At 40.8% G+C, this 15,413-nt stretch overlaps 1 protein-coding gene across 2 annotated transcripts in view; it reads left to right on the top strand.

Moving 5' to 3' along the window:
- The first annotated feature begins 13,354 nt into the window (after positions 1–13,354).
- The window catches only part of FBXO10 (F-box protein 10), a 66,790-nt gene continuing 64,731 nt past the window's right edge, over positions 13,355–15,413 (top strand). The window contains exon 1 of one of the 2 annotated variants that reach the window (XM_037798513.1): positions 13,355–13,485. The gene's annotated coding sequence lies outside the window, so the exon portion shown is untranslated. The remainder of the gene's footprint in view (positions 13,486–15,413) is intronic. The other variant, XM_037798514.1, reaches the window with a different exon arrangement.

Genomic DNA, 15,413 nt, shown 5'->3' with positions numbered 1-15,413 from the left:
AGAGTTTTGAAGATAGTATAGAAAGGAATTCAGCTCGGCATTTTACTCTCATTTACTGTATCTTGATCATATAGCTTAGGTCGTCATACAGGGCACTATAAAGCAGGGCTAGACAAATTTTTTCTGTAAAGGGTCAGATAGTAAGTGTTTTAGGCCTTACAGGCTCTATGATATTTATCAACTCTACCAGCTCTGCAGTTTGAGCAGCCATAGACATTATATAAATGAACGGGCATGACTGTGTTCCAATAAAACAATATTTACAAAAATAGATGGCAGGATGGATTGGGCCTGCAGGACACCTGCACTAAAGACCAGAATTAGACAAAGTGAAATGGCCATGAAATCATCTAACTATTTTATTAATTTAAAGGTAATAAATGTTTATTTTATTGCAGATCATTTAGGAGAAAGCAATTTATCATAGAATCAGTACTTTAAAAAGCCTTAGAGGTTACAGGTTTATTCATCAAAATGATTGAGTTCTTACTGTGCACCAGGCACTGTGCCAGGAGCTCAGGATATAGACACATATGGTACTGCCTTTTTGAGACCTATAGACTACCATAAGATGCCATGTGAATATCTGAAGGATCTAACCTTGTTGGAGATTGAGAGAGAGCATCTCTGAAAAAATGACATACAAAGACACCTGAGGAATTTGTTGGGTTATCTAAGGAAAAAAAGTAGAGAAGGGAGGGTTAGGTGGGGGTCATATTGATCAAGATGGAGAGTTCAGAATTGCCCTTTTAAAACAACGTGGGATGCAATGAGGCAACTGGATTTGAAGGGGAGGTCAGGGGGGTGACATCAGAGACCAGTATTGATTTGGGTATATGTTGTGAGGAAAAGAAAGGAATCAAAGGAACACTTCTTAATTTTTGACTTAAAGCAGTTACATTGGTAGTACTGCTTAGTGAATTATGGAGCAGGTTTGCAAAGGAAAAATAATGGGTTTAGTTTTGGATCTGCTAAGTTGAGAAAGTATCTGTGAGATGAAGATAGTGAGTTGCCATTTGGGTATCCAAATACGGACCAGCATTTGGGCTTGAAATAAACATTGGGAGTTTTTTCTAGATAGATAGTAACCATGATTATGGCTGAGAGAGAGAAAGTGTATAAAGAGAAAATGCAAAATCAGAAAATATTTCAAAAATGATCACACAGTGTATAATAAAGGTGGCAGAACAGATAAGTGATTTACCCTCGATGTGAAGAATACAGCTCAACAGTAATTGGAAGAGGAGAAAGGGGTGCTACAAATGTGAATTCATTGCCTGTTGTTGCTGTGACACAGAATTAGAGGCTTACAAAGGCAAATTTATTATTTTGCACTCCTGGAGGTGGAAAGTCCAAAATGGGTCCTATTGGGGCTAAAATCAAGTAATCAGCAAAGCTCTAGAAGAGAATCTTTTCCTTACTCTTCCAGTTTCAAGAAGCTGCCACATTGCTTGATTGATGGCCACATAACTTTGACCTCGTCGTCATCGTGACTCCTCTGATGATCCTCTCTTATAAGGACCCTTGCAGTTAGGTTGGATCCCCCCAGATAATCTAGGAAAATCTCCCCATCTCAATATCCTAATTTAACACATCTGCAAAGTCCCTTTTGCTATGAAAGGTAAAACAAATTCTGGGATTAGGATATGGACATCTTTGGGGTGGGAGGAAAGGGACATTATTCTGCCTACTACATGTGGTAAGGGTTTAGATTTGGTGGAAAAAAGGTGAGAGAGTTACATTTCTGCTTTCTCTAGGAGGTCATATGCTGACCTTTGCTTTCCTTAGTTACTCAACCCCAGTGTCATACCCTAGACTAAATTTCAAGCATCCTGTTTTTCAACTAAAATAGTTCTTTGGCCCCATCAGGTTCCTATAGTCTGTTCACTCTGCTACCTATTCACACTCTTCATGGCTCAGCTTAGATTCTCTTGGCCATTATTCTAATCATTCTCATTATATACACCTTCAACTCGCTTCCCTCCCTCTAGATTCATTCTCCTTCCCTGACCAAAGCTAACCCTAGTTAAATCCAACTCTGCCTACTCTGTGCATGCCTGCCCTATGTAGCTGAAAGTGGCTGGAGAAAAACATCTTCACAGATTCCACTTGGAAAACCATATCTGTCAACTTAAGTTGGGCCCATTGCGCTGTCCTACAGGATCACTACTTAATCATTCTTTCTTCAGACACATTTCATATCTTTTCGCAATTCACACCTCCACCATCTCCTCTCCCGTTTTCAAGTTCAGCTGATAACCTTGCTTCCTGTTTCACTGAGAGAATAGAAGCAACCAGAAGACAGCTTCCATAAACTTCCCCCATAATACCTGCCCACCCATCAGCATTTGTGTCCTCCCTCCTGTTAGGAACTGTCTGTGCCCCTATCTAAGCACTTTTCCTGATTTTCCTCTTAAACTACTCACCCAATCCTCCTCAGTTTATTTTCGTGGTTCTTCTTCATTTCTTTAACCTCTGAAAGTTGCAGTACCCCATGCCTCAGTCCTCCCCTCTTTATCTACAGTGTAGACTCTTACACACTAGCTCCTTTGGTGATCTTGATTGGTCCCATGGTTTAAATGCCATTTATATGCTGAGAACTCCTAAACTACTCTTCCCTTAATTTCCAACTTGTCCCCAAACTCTCAATCCCCCCCTCCCCATTTTGTGAAACCTACTCCTCCCTCATTCTCAGGAGATGGTAATTCCTGACTCTTTCCTGCTGCTAGGAGGCATCCTTGACTCCTTTCTTTCATACCCCACTTCAATCCCTTAGGAGATCTTGTTGGCCCTACTTGTAAATTATAGTCAAAATCTTCCCTCTTCTCACCAACTTCATTGCCACCAACCTGGTCCAATCCACTATCACTTCTCTTCTGAATTATTGTAACAGCCTCCTCACTGATCTCCCTGCTTCCACCCTTACCCTTTCACATTCTGTTCTCAACAAAGCATTCAGAATGGTCCTGTTTAAAATCATGTCACTCCAGCTCAAAAAACCTTCCAATGGGAAGCTTCCCATCTCAAAAAGTAAAAGCCAAAGTCCTTCTGGTTGCACACAAGGTCCAGTACAATCTGATCCTCATTACCTCTTCTGGTCTCTCACTGCAGTCCAGCCACACTGGCCTTCTTGCTTCCTCATACAAACTAGGCATGCTACTGCCTCAGGGCTTTCACTGGCTCTTGCCTCTGCATGGGATGCTCTTCTCCTAGATACTCAAGTGCCTCCCTTCCTCTCCTTCAGGTCATTTCTTCAGTGGGGCCTTTCCAACCTCCTTTAGGGATCATAGGATATTTCAGTTTGTAAAAACACAATATGCTATAAACTTAAATGCATTTTCTGTATTTATATTGTACTTCAATTTTTTACTACAACCCTTCGAGCATTCTATATCCCCCCTTCTCTGCTTTATTTTTTTTTTCCTGGCCCTTATCATTTAATATATTTTTCCTTATTTTTTAGTTGTATCACATCACTAGAGTGTATGCTCAATGCGGGCAGGTATTTTTGTCTGTATTATTCACTGCTGAATAGAGTGCTTGGCCAGTAAGCACTCAATATTCATTGGATAAAAGATTAGAGAAGGTTTTAAGTAATTGTGGAGATGTGAGAGTAAGCTGACCAGAAAAAGGTAGCATTGTCGAGTGTGGTTTTTTGTTTGTTTTGTTTTGTTTTGTTTTGTTTGCCAGTTAAGATCAGTGACCATGAATTGGTTAGTGTCTGGGGGATTTGCCCAGAGACAACCTGGAGAAAATGGCAAGTTGGATTCATACAGGTTTGGGGCTTTGCCACATGGGTGAGATGAATGGACAAAAGCAGGGAGTAACTGAAATGTACAAGGTATCCAAGCTGGATAAGGAGGGAAAGGCAGGAGGGAGCTAATGGGCAGGGAGAAAATAGAGGGGTCGGTCTTGCTGAGATCAACTGCAGGAATGGGAGCAATAACCTTGAAGACCTGTTTATGCTGAAAATACCTTTCCATTTTCAATCGAAAGATAAGTTTATACTCTGAAAAACAGGATCCATCCATTTTGATTTGGTTTTTGAAGAAATATCACCAACTGGTTGCCTTTCAGGCTATTACCACAAGAGATGGTATATTAGAGTTTGTTGGTCTCACAACGAAGTATCAGTGGGGTATCTGGCAAGGACTGCTGTCCCCTAACTTATGCTATGCATTCATTGAGAAAAAAAAAATTGCTGGGTACAAATATATTCATGATACCAAGAGACTAAAGCCTAATTTTTATGGGACAATGCTGAAACAGTGGAGACTACTGCTGAATGTAATATAGCAATGGGAGCTTATCTGATGCTTTTCTTCCCAGAATTCAATTTGAATTGCCTTATGATACCTTTCATTATTTGAACTGATGGGAGAAAAGCAATATATAAGATTTAAACTAATAAAGAATATTGCCCAAAACAGTATTTAGAAATTGGTAGAAAAGAGTTAAAACAAAGAAATGTAGAATAATCAAATGAATTGTTCATCTTAATGTCATTTGTAAAATACAGTTTTTATGTTTTCAATTCACCTTTGATTAAAGTTTAATAAGCTTACTATTAAATCTTTACATCAACTAAAATTTTAAATACTTTATTTTCATAATAACCATTGTTTTCATTGGTCTCAAGCATATGAAACAATTAAAAGACAGTTTTTACTGAATATAAAATAAAAGTAAAATCTTAAAACCTACTAAATCTAAAAGATTATGCTTCATAAAATATTGTTATCAGCTCAGTAAACTGCCTGCTATTAAAGAAGTTGGAGGGAAAGTTATTAAGACCTGTTTTTTCCTCTTGAACCTAATCTTCACTTTTTTTTTTTGAGATGGTTGGTTTTTTTTAAATCAAATTCAGTTTTATTGAGATATATTCACATACTATACAGTCATCCATGGTGTATACGCAACTGTTCATATTACCATCTTATAATTATGCATTCATCACACCAATCTATTTTTGAACATTTTCCTTACACCAGAAAGAATAAGAAATAAAAGTAAAAAAGAACACCCAAATCATCCCCCCCATCCCACACTATTTTTCATTTAGTTTTTGCCCTCATTTTTCTGCTCATCCATCCATACACTGGATAAAGGGGGTGTGATCCATAAGGGTTTCACAATCACACTCTCACCCATTGTAAGCTACATTGTTATAGAATCATCTTCAAGAGTCAAGGCTACTGGGTTGCAGTTTGATAGTTTCATGTATTTACTTCTAGCTGTTCCAATACATTAAAAACTAAAATGGGTTAACTGTATAGTGCTTAAGACTGTCCACCAGAGTGACCTCTCGACTCCATTTGGAATCTCTCAACCACTGAAACTTTTTTTCATTTAATTTCGCTTCCCCCTTTTGTCCAAGAAGATGTTCTCAGTCCCATGATGCCGGGTCCAGATTCATCCCCAAGAGTCATGTCCTGTGTTGCCAGGGAGATTTACACTCCTGGGAGTCAGGTCCCACATAGTTGGGAAGGCAGTGAGTTCACCTGCCCAGTTGGCTTAGCTATAGAGAGAGGGCCACATCTGAGCAACAAAGAGGCACTCAAGGGGAGACTCTTAGGCACAATTTTAAGCAGGTTTAGTCTCTCCTTTGCAGTAACGAGCTTCATAAGGGCAAGCCCCAAGATAGAGGGCTTGGCATACCAAACCGTCATCAGCAACAATCCAGGTGAGGAAGTCCAACACTTCTGCATTTTCTCCTGGCTCCTCAGGGGGCCCCTGCATATATGTTTTTATTCTCTGCCCAAATTACTTTGAGATGTGTCACTATTACACTCTAACCTATACAAATCTACCATATCTCACTTCCTATTCGAAGTTCTATGTAATTATGGTGTTTGAACAAACTGTAGAAGTTATATGGTTAGAAAATATAGATCCTGTACTGTGGGAAACTGAGTCTTCCATGTTGCCTGAGGCATATCTAGGGTGGTGGCTTAGAACGCTGAGCCGAAGGCCTGCGTAGAATGCCATGCAGGCCCGCCCTGTAAAGATGTGTAACCTGTGACTATGATGGTGAATGTATACACCTGATGTAAGTCTTGTGACTATGACGTTCCTGATATAAACAAGATGTACACACCTGATGTAACTACACCTGATGTAAACGTAGGTATCTGGTGGGCTCTCCCGAGCCCGAGGACCTCGAGCATATGCACGTGATCTGCTCTAATAAATAGCTGGAGCAAAGATGCATTGGCGTCCACTTAGCCCAAGAGGCAAGTGGGTCCCCTGCTCCCAGGACACTTAGCTTTGTGTCCGTGTCTCATTCCTGCATCACCCTGTCAGCAATACTGTACCAAATAAACATCTCTTCCCTTGGTCTCACATGGAAGTTGAAGTTTTAAAACACAGTCAGTTTCAACCTTTACCCTTTGGCCTGATTTGTCCTAGTCTTAACTAGATCTGGGCTCTTTTTCAGCCTTTTTTTTTTTTTTTTTTGACAGTTGCTATACACACTAATACTGACATTCTTATCTGCTGAGCTCTAGCTCTGACATTTAGGTGTCACACAGATACCCAAAGTTCCAGAGACCCATAGGTTATACACAAAGGGATCAGCATCTCAGAGTCTGGAGATAGCCATTGCAATTCAGGAATAGATTTGACTGCAGTAAGAGCTTACAAGCTAGGGGCCATTACAATAACCGTTCCCCTGATAGGCTGTGCTTGATTCAATTCTGAGTTTACACATTGTAGTTAGTCCATATTGATGAGGCTTTATAGTGTTTGCCTTTGTTTCCGGCAAACTTAACTCAAAAAGCTGTCTACAGGATTCGTTCACCTTGTGTGTCTCACAGCTTCACTTCTCGTAGTTAGTTGCTCAATGTTCCATTGTATGCATACACCACAGTTCACCATTCTGTTCATCAGTGGATGTACCCTTGGGCCACCTCCATCCATTGCAAATCCTGAATACTGCCGCCAAAAACACCAGTGTGCAAATGTCCATTCATGTCCCTGCTCTCAGATCTTCCAAGTACATACCCCATAATGAAGTTGCAGGACCTTATGGCTCTCACATACTTAGCTTCTTGTGGAACCACCACAGTGATTTCCAGAAAGGCTATACCATTCTGCCTTCTCATCAATGGTAAATAAGTACATCCCTCTGTCCATGTTTTCTCCAGCATTTTTATCCCTATTTATATTTTTTCCTAGAATTTTATACTGATATATTCACATACCGTACAATTATCCACAGTGTACAGTTGTTCACAATATCATCATATAGTTGTACATTTATCACCACAGTCAGCATTTGAACATATTGATTACTATAAAAAAAGTGAGTTTTTTAGTGAATAATAAAAAAGATAATAAAAAAAACTAAAACGTCATACAATAGAATATAATAGTAAAGACAGACAACAACATCACTACCAAGAATCCCATATACCTCCCCTATATCCCCGCCTCATACACATTTAGCTTTGGTATATTGCCTTTGTTACATTTACTGGAAGCATATTACAATGTTACTGTTGACCATAGATTCCAGTTTGCTTTGATTGTGTTTTTTCCCCAATACCTCCCTTTTTCAACACTCTGCATGGTTGACATTCATTTGTTCTCCCACATGTAAAAACATTTTTATATTTGTACATTTAGTAGCATTCATTGGCAACTCCAGTTTTTGCCATCCGTGATACCATCCCAGTGTTTATCATCTATCTTTACCTTGGTGTCATACATTCCCCTATCCCACCTCTTTCAGCTTTACTCACAGACATCTTTGTTCAGTGTATTTACAGTATTGTCCTACCATCATACAGTATTCTGCTATTTCTGGATTTATACAGTTAATCCTGCAGAACATTCTGTATTCCTTCAGCATCAAATGCCCAATCGCTACCCTCTTTCTATCTCCTGATAGCCTGTGTTATCTGCTTTTAACTCTCAAAGTTTGCTCATTAATGTTAGTTCATAGTGGTGAGACCATACAGTATTTTGTTTCTGGCTAACTTCACTCAACATAATGTCCTCAAGGTTCATCCACATTATTACATGTTTAATCTTCACTTTTGTAGGCAAGCTCTTTACTGTTTAGAAGTTGATTATAAAATAACAATTCACTTCCTTAAGTTAAAGCTTATATGTCCCATTTTGGCAGAAAGCATTTAATGCCCCCCCCCCATTTTTTTTTTTTTTGCAGACTATTTTTTTTTTCTTTTAGCATATAAGACTTGGATCACTCTTAATTTCACATTTAAAGAGAGTAGCATAAGAAAGGCTGGAGGGAACCTCGAAATTGGAAATCTAAATCCAAAATATACCACAATACCATGTATAAATAAGATGGTAAATTAGCATATTTTTAATTCTTCTTTATTGCTAGAAAAAAAGACTCTTAAGATAACTTCATGTTTTATGGGTAAATGATTTTCTGTTCACATAGTATTTTTAAAAGTAAATAGGCACTGGATGTCATATACCTAGGAAATCAAAGAATGCACAATAAGGATGGTTAGAAGGATTTTCATACTTAGATACCTCTTGGTGGTGAGTTCCTTGCCATAGGAGAGATTGAAGTATAATAGTGGAAAGAACACTTTAGTATGTTACATAAGGCAGTTTCAAACATCGTATGCAGAGGTGCTTCTCAAAACAAACTACACACCAAATAACCTGTGAAGCTTTTTGACAAAAGACTTACTAAATCAGAATCGCTATGGATGGAACCCAGGAATCTATTTTATAAAAGCATCCAGGTGATTTAGTTGGCCCAGGGCCTGCTTTGGGGAACTAGCAATTAGTTTACCTTAAGGCCTCTGCCAATTCTGAAAGAATTCTGAAGAATAAGAGTCAAATAAAATTAAATATAATTAAATAAAATTAAAAATAAAAGTTTCAGGTTGCATCAGAAGTCCAACATTTAAAGTCTCCAGATATGGACAGATGCTTCAAGGGTAACCATCTTGCCAGAATAGAATTTAGTACTTGGGGTACTGAAGGGATCTGGGAACCGTGCTACTAGAGAAATGATTAGAGGGATTAGAGAATTGAAAGGATTAGCGGTGGTTAGCCTGAAGATCTATAGTTAAGATTCTGAGAGTTGTTTTAAAAACTAAAAGTGTTGTCCTATCACAGAGCAAATAATTGTTCCAGAAGGTAGAATAGAATAAATAGTAACTTTACAACAAAGGGCCTGAATTGAAGGTGGAGAAATACTGACTTTCCAGACACTACTATGGTCCTCAGAGAAATATTCCCCATCTATTTTGTGGCAGTCTTCCTATCTTTTCAACATATAAATTATTTTCTTCATGGAGGTAGCTTCATACATTCACAAATATTTATTCAGAGACTACAGAAGGCCAGGGATAGATGATGGATACAACCAAGAAGAATTCACTGTGGTCCCTATCCTTAAGAAGTTTACAATCTAGCAAGGGAGACAGACACTACATAATTTCACCGATAATCTCTTCTTTATCATAAATACACTACTATGACAGCAAATTACAGGTAGTTGTGAGAACATACCTTTTGTGTTGAGGAGGAAGCAGGGAGAGCTCCTTAGGAAGTGATAAAGTAAAAAAAAATTTCAATGAATGGTAAGTGCCAGATACAGAGTGGGAGGCCTTTGAAGCAAGAAGTTACTAAATTTGTTTGAGAAAGAAGGCCAGTGTGACTCCAGTGTGATGAACACAGAACAAGAAAACTTTCAGTCCTTGCAGAAATTCTTCTTACTGTATTTTCATATTCCAGTCTTAAGAAAGAGATCCCATTCTGACATCTGCTGGCCAGAGTATATATTAGAACAATTTGTTGTAACCTATTTTTAACCTATTTTTTGAAGACTACAATAATAAATTAGAAATAAAGCATAAGATCTCTTCTAGTCTATATTATGGACATCACACGGGAGACCCTGAACTGTTGTTACATGTTTCCTACATGTACTCAATATTACAGATAGGTATTTGTGCTATTTGCCTCCATTTGTATGTTTGATATCTGTTTTCTTGAACACGTGCTTGAAAGCAAAGCAATAGACTTGTAATTGAGACCTAAAAACATTATAAAATCTCTTTTAAACTGTCTGATGAAATTTTTTCAGAGTTAGGAACATGTTCTTAAATTATTTCATTCATAAAGCACACAGCTGGCTTAAGTCCAACAAGCATTCTACCAAGGCTAAAGAGCTACTTTTAAGCATTTCCAAGTTTCCTTCTTTGTCTGAGTTACATTAGTAATAGTATTTTCATTTTCCACTTATGTCTATAAAGGACAAAAATGCAAAAAAAAAAAAAATTTTTAGTTACACAAACAGCTATACAGACAAAGATGCTGCTGCATTTGAAATTGTTCCATTGGCAGCTGCTCCACCATGCAGTTGCTTGAAATGTGCATTAATCAACTGACTATTAAAGTATAAATTTGGTGAACAAAGGGTGATTTAGGGACATCAATATAATTTTTAAATGTGGGTTATCTGAAAGTAGAGGTCTGTATGGAAAGAGCTGGGTTCCAACTTCAACTTTGCCATTTATTATGTGACCACATGAGTCACATGAACCCAATTTTGGCAGATTTAAAGAGAAAAGTAATTTATTGAAAGGGTAATAATTAGGGCAGCGTCACCAGGAGGCCTAGAGAATCAGGCTGGTAGACTAGGTAACGGGAACATCTCCCTTTGTCACTGTGACACTAAACACTCACTATGTGACCCACATCATAGAACTGGTACAGTGAAGACACCATCTCTGCTGAGCTTTAGACAACTGCCACTTACTTTGCCAAAGCCACAGGCACAGATGAACTCTATATCCTGTTACTATCATGGCAGCCAGTGTTGCTCCAAGAACTTGACTTTGTTGCACTTGCCATGATCACCAAAGAGAATTATTCCTAGTCCCCAATTTATTGTGTCTCTAGCTCCCAATTCAAAGTCTGGGGAGTATTTATTTGGTCAGGGTCACATGAAAAAAGCTAAGAAAATATCTGGAATTTTAGCTTCTATAGTGAAAGTCGATGCTCTGCTTCCCAACAAGGCTCAAAAGGTGGAGGATTCCCAAATGTATGAAAGGAGTTCAAAAAGGAAAAGGATGGTAAATGTCTACCATGTTGACCCTGGACAAATTACTCTTTCTGAGCCTCGCTTTCTTAGTGAGTGCTCTCTAGTCTAAAGGAGAAAAATCAACTGCCAGCCAGTGGTAGGATGGAGTTAAGCACAGGAAAGATGAAGTCAGAGAGAAGGGAGGACTCAACTGAAGTGTGCAAATGATGTTCTTATATTTAAGTATGTATATATACAATCAAACTTTCCATGTGACATGTGATGCTGACACCACTAATGGGAAAGAGACAGCATGCTCTTGTAGAAAGAGCAGTAGACTAGGATTTAACTTGCTGTTGCACTCTTTTGGAAGGGTTGGCTGTGTTACAGAAATACCAAAACCAATAATGTTGACTGGCACAAATTCAGAAATGCAGGCTTATTTATGATTGCTTATTGGCAGACCTATCTACACTGCCAGTTTCATACGATGGGACACTTCAAAGGATCAAACATACCATAGTTTTGCCAGTTATCAATAATAAGATGAATCATCAAGCTCACTGCAGCATGGAACCACCACTGTTCTGATCTGAACTAAGTCAGAGTGGTCTTTCTACCTTATCTGTCTACTCTGGGTACAGCTTTGTGTCTTTATTTAAACTAAAGTGTTTGCTTTAGGTTTAGTCTTTTTCCCTACTTTTATAAAAGAGAGCAAATGCACAGTAGCTTACATCTCATCTAGAATCTGTAATAATACCAGATTCATCATCTGGAAATAATAGATGGAATACGTTTTTATAGACTACATTCTATAGAACCAGGGACTGACAGATGGCAGAGGCCAGTGGGATCACAGGGGTCAGTTAGTCCAAGGCTCAATCTGATATAATTACTTCTTCACAGACATATCAATCTGATATCAATCAATCTCTTCTAAAAGCTTTTTAGAAGAGAACTCATGTTCTCTTGTAAAATCCAGAAGTCTGTATTCAACTGCCTTTTTGATTGCTCCACTTGGATGATTCACAGGCATCTCAAATATAAGTTGAGTTCTTGATCTCCCCCACTTCCATTTATGTTCTCCTTAACTAGCTCCCATCTTAATAAAGCCAAGTTCTGTTGACTCTGCCTCAGAAATGTATCTCAAATCTATTTCTCTACATTACTCCAGTCTAAGTCTTAACCCATCTCCCTGTTTCCACTCTTACCCTTGTCCATTCTCCATGTATCTTTTTAAAAAACATGTCAAATCACCCATATCCTCCACCCCTTCAGGGGCTTCCTTTTACATAATAAAATGTTTAACTCCTTATGGCCTTACAAGGTGCTGCATGATCTGATCTCTACCTGCCTCCCTGACCTCACTCGCACAGTTCTCCCCTTGACTCAATAAGCTTCAGACAAACTGGATATCTTATATTTCCCCAAAGAGCAATCTTCTCTCCTCTACCCTGGCCCCATTCGGCCCAAGACACTTCAAAGGGGCTTTCCCTGCCCCTCTTCCACCTGGTTAACTCCATATCATTCCTCTGAGAAGTCTTCCCTAACTACCCTTCCTTGCCCCCTACTACTTCTTTCCTTAAGTGCACTTATCAGAATTGAAAATATATATTTAAATATATGATTATTTGGTTAATGTCTACCTTCTCCACTTGAGAAATAACTTCAGGACAGGAACCCTATCAGCTTTGTTCATTTATGTATTACTAATAGTAACAGTAGCAACTAACACAACATTTAATATGTAGCACTCATTGCGGTAAGCGCTATACATATAATAACTAATTTAATGTATACTACTAGTGCATTGTCTGGCCCATAATCAGTGCTCAAATTTGTTGAATAAATGAACCCAGCCCCTATGTACACATCAACAAGGAGCCCACCACCCCCTGAAACAGGTGATAGATAACTCTGGTGGTTGGAATAATATTCTTTATGGTAACCCTACCATGTCTTCCTGCAAATTCCGCCCACGGTTTCTATTAATGCCCCTTTGGGGGCCACACAATACAAGCCTTATTCCATCCGCAAGCTCGCCTTTACCATATCTGAAGTCCGGCCCGCCCCCTTCGCGTCTCCCATTCTCTTCCCTCCCTGTCCTCTCGGCTGCAGGGCCGCAGCCCTCCCTGCAGAAACCCCTCGGGGTTCCTTTTCCCCTGCGATGGTCTGGAGGCAGAGCCCAGTCCGCTGGCCCATTTCGCAGGCGCCCTCCCGCCGCGCCCCCGCCCGGCGCGTCACATGACGGCGCGCGTCCCGCAGGAGTCCCTGGCAACTGTCCGCCCCCGGGGCGGGCGGGGTGGCGCTCGTGGTGTGTCTGCCCGCCCCTGGCCGGGAGCAGCAGTCCTCCCGGCTCCGCGGCTGTTCCGGCGGTGGCGGCGGGGTAGCGGGCGGCTTCAGGACCTCGGCGGCCTCCGAGGCCCGGACACTCTTCTGGGCGAGCGCCCCCGGGATCCCTCTGCGAGGTAAGAGGCGGCCGGGCCCGCGGAGGTTGCGGGCGAACTTACTCCTCGCGCGTCCCCGGGATGCCCCCGGCCTGGAGCAGGGGGCGGGCCAGGAGGAGGGGGCTCGGGCGCCTTGGGGCCGCCTCCCGGGGAGGCGCCGCTTGGTCCTGACAGAGGCTGAGCATCTGTTTTGGCTTCTGGAGTCAGGATCCTGGCAGGACCGAGGGTGGTGGGGGTGGGGTGCCCTCAGGCCGTCAGCAGCTCCGCGCTCCTGCACGGTTTGCTGACACCTGCAGGCTTAGCCGCGCCGTAGAACAATCAGCCGGTGCCTTGGTTTCCCCTCTTGTAAAACCACCGGACCGGGAGAGTGGATTTCCGCGCTTGCCTTCAGCTCTGAGGTTTTGCTGATAAATGAAGCTGAAGAGGAAGAAGCAGATCCTTGGGGTGGGAAGAGCCTTCACCTAGGAACCCAGGAGTGAGTTGGGGCCAGGCTTCCTTACTACTAAGTGTCTTGTGTATTTTGTGTAATCGCAAGCCTCTCGGAGAAACTCCGTCTTTAAAGGTGATAAGCCCTGCCCTGCTCCGTCATAGGTCTACCGTGAAGAATAGATGGGGAAGCCATTTGAAGAGCCAGAACTTGGGAGTCTAACAGACCTGGGTTCAGGTCCTAGTTCTGCCGCATATTAGCTGTGTGACCTAGCGCTGTTAAAAAGATAATAATAGTACTTAGCTCATGAGGTTGCTGTGAGGATTAAAGTATAAAGGGCTTAGCACAGTGTCTGGCACAGATGTGCTCGATAATAATGCTGTTAATATAAGTATTTTTAAATTAATAAACTTGACAGTGCTCCACATGAGGGTCTGTTAGCAATAATTGCACTTCAGTTTCTCTGTATTTGGTCCTAAAAATAGTGCTGTTTTTGGTTTTCTAAGAAAGGGACCATGTGGGACCTTTCCCCCTTTACTCTTTCTGGACCCTCTTTGCCTTCTCTTTTAAAATTGGCATGTGAACCTGTTGTTCCTAACAAATGAGTCAGGCAGGATGGGAACATTAATTTACTTGAGCAGATGGGTATCAGATTCCCTCTGAGGGGAAAGAAAAGTCCCAGGCATGTGCTGCCACCAAAAAAAGCACAGTACAGTGACTGACTGTCAAGAGCTGGAAGATGCCTGGGAAACCATCTACTCCAGCTGCCTCCTTTTGCAAACGGAGAAAACTGGACCCAGAAAGAGGAAAGGACTTTGATTTTGCTCAGAACCCAACAGCGTTGGCACTGGGTGGTGGAGAGAGCACATTTTACCAGGCACTGCGCTTTCCCTAAGTGCTAACCTTAATTCTTTATTTATTCAGCAAGTATTTATGGAGCACCTACTGTGTGCTTGTATACCTGCTAGGAGCTGGAGATAGACCTGTGAACAAGACAAGCATGGCCCCTGCCCCCATGTGGCTTTTCCCATAGCTACCTATGTTAGTTTGAGATTATATAACATATATATATATATATCTTATATATATATATATATAGAGAGAGAGAGAGAGAGAGAGAATTCCCCTGCTGCTCCTCAGTACATTTTATAATAACAATAACTTCCAACTCCCAGTAAGGTTACTTCATAGCAGGTGGCCCCAAGAGACGGAAGCACACAGAGAGGCCTGAATTGTTTCAGGATCCATCACAGCAGTTCCAGAGCCTTGCTGAAGCCTGGTGATTTTAGAGGCTGGAGAAAATGTTTTGTCAGGACTTTTAGGAAAGGATATCCTTCTGGCCTGGAGCACTTAGTTCTCAGTCTGTCTGACTTCAGATCTCATATTGTTTTTAGATTTCTAAAAACAGCCTCCCTCTCCCTGGTGCCTTCATTTTGGTTTCCATGGTTATCAGGGGAGTTGTATATTCATGATAGCACAAGTAGCTGTTAATCAATATGTGGTCACTCACTCACCAGTTCCC

The sequence above is a fragment of the Choloepus didactylus genome, chromosome 10, assembly GCF_015220235.1.
Source record: "Choloepus didactylus isolate mChoDid1 chromosome 10, mChoDid1.pri, whole genome shotgun sequence".
Taxonomy (NCBI): domain Eukaryota; kingdom Metazoa; phylum Chordata; class Mammalia; order Pilosa; family Megalonychidae; genus Choloepus; species Choloepus didactylus.
The sequence above is the reverse complement of the archived record's forward strand: the minus strand, read 5'-3'. Positions and strand labels throughout refer to the sequence as shown.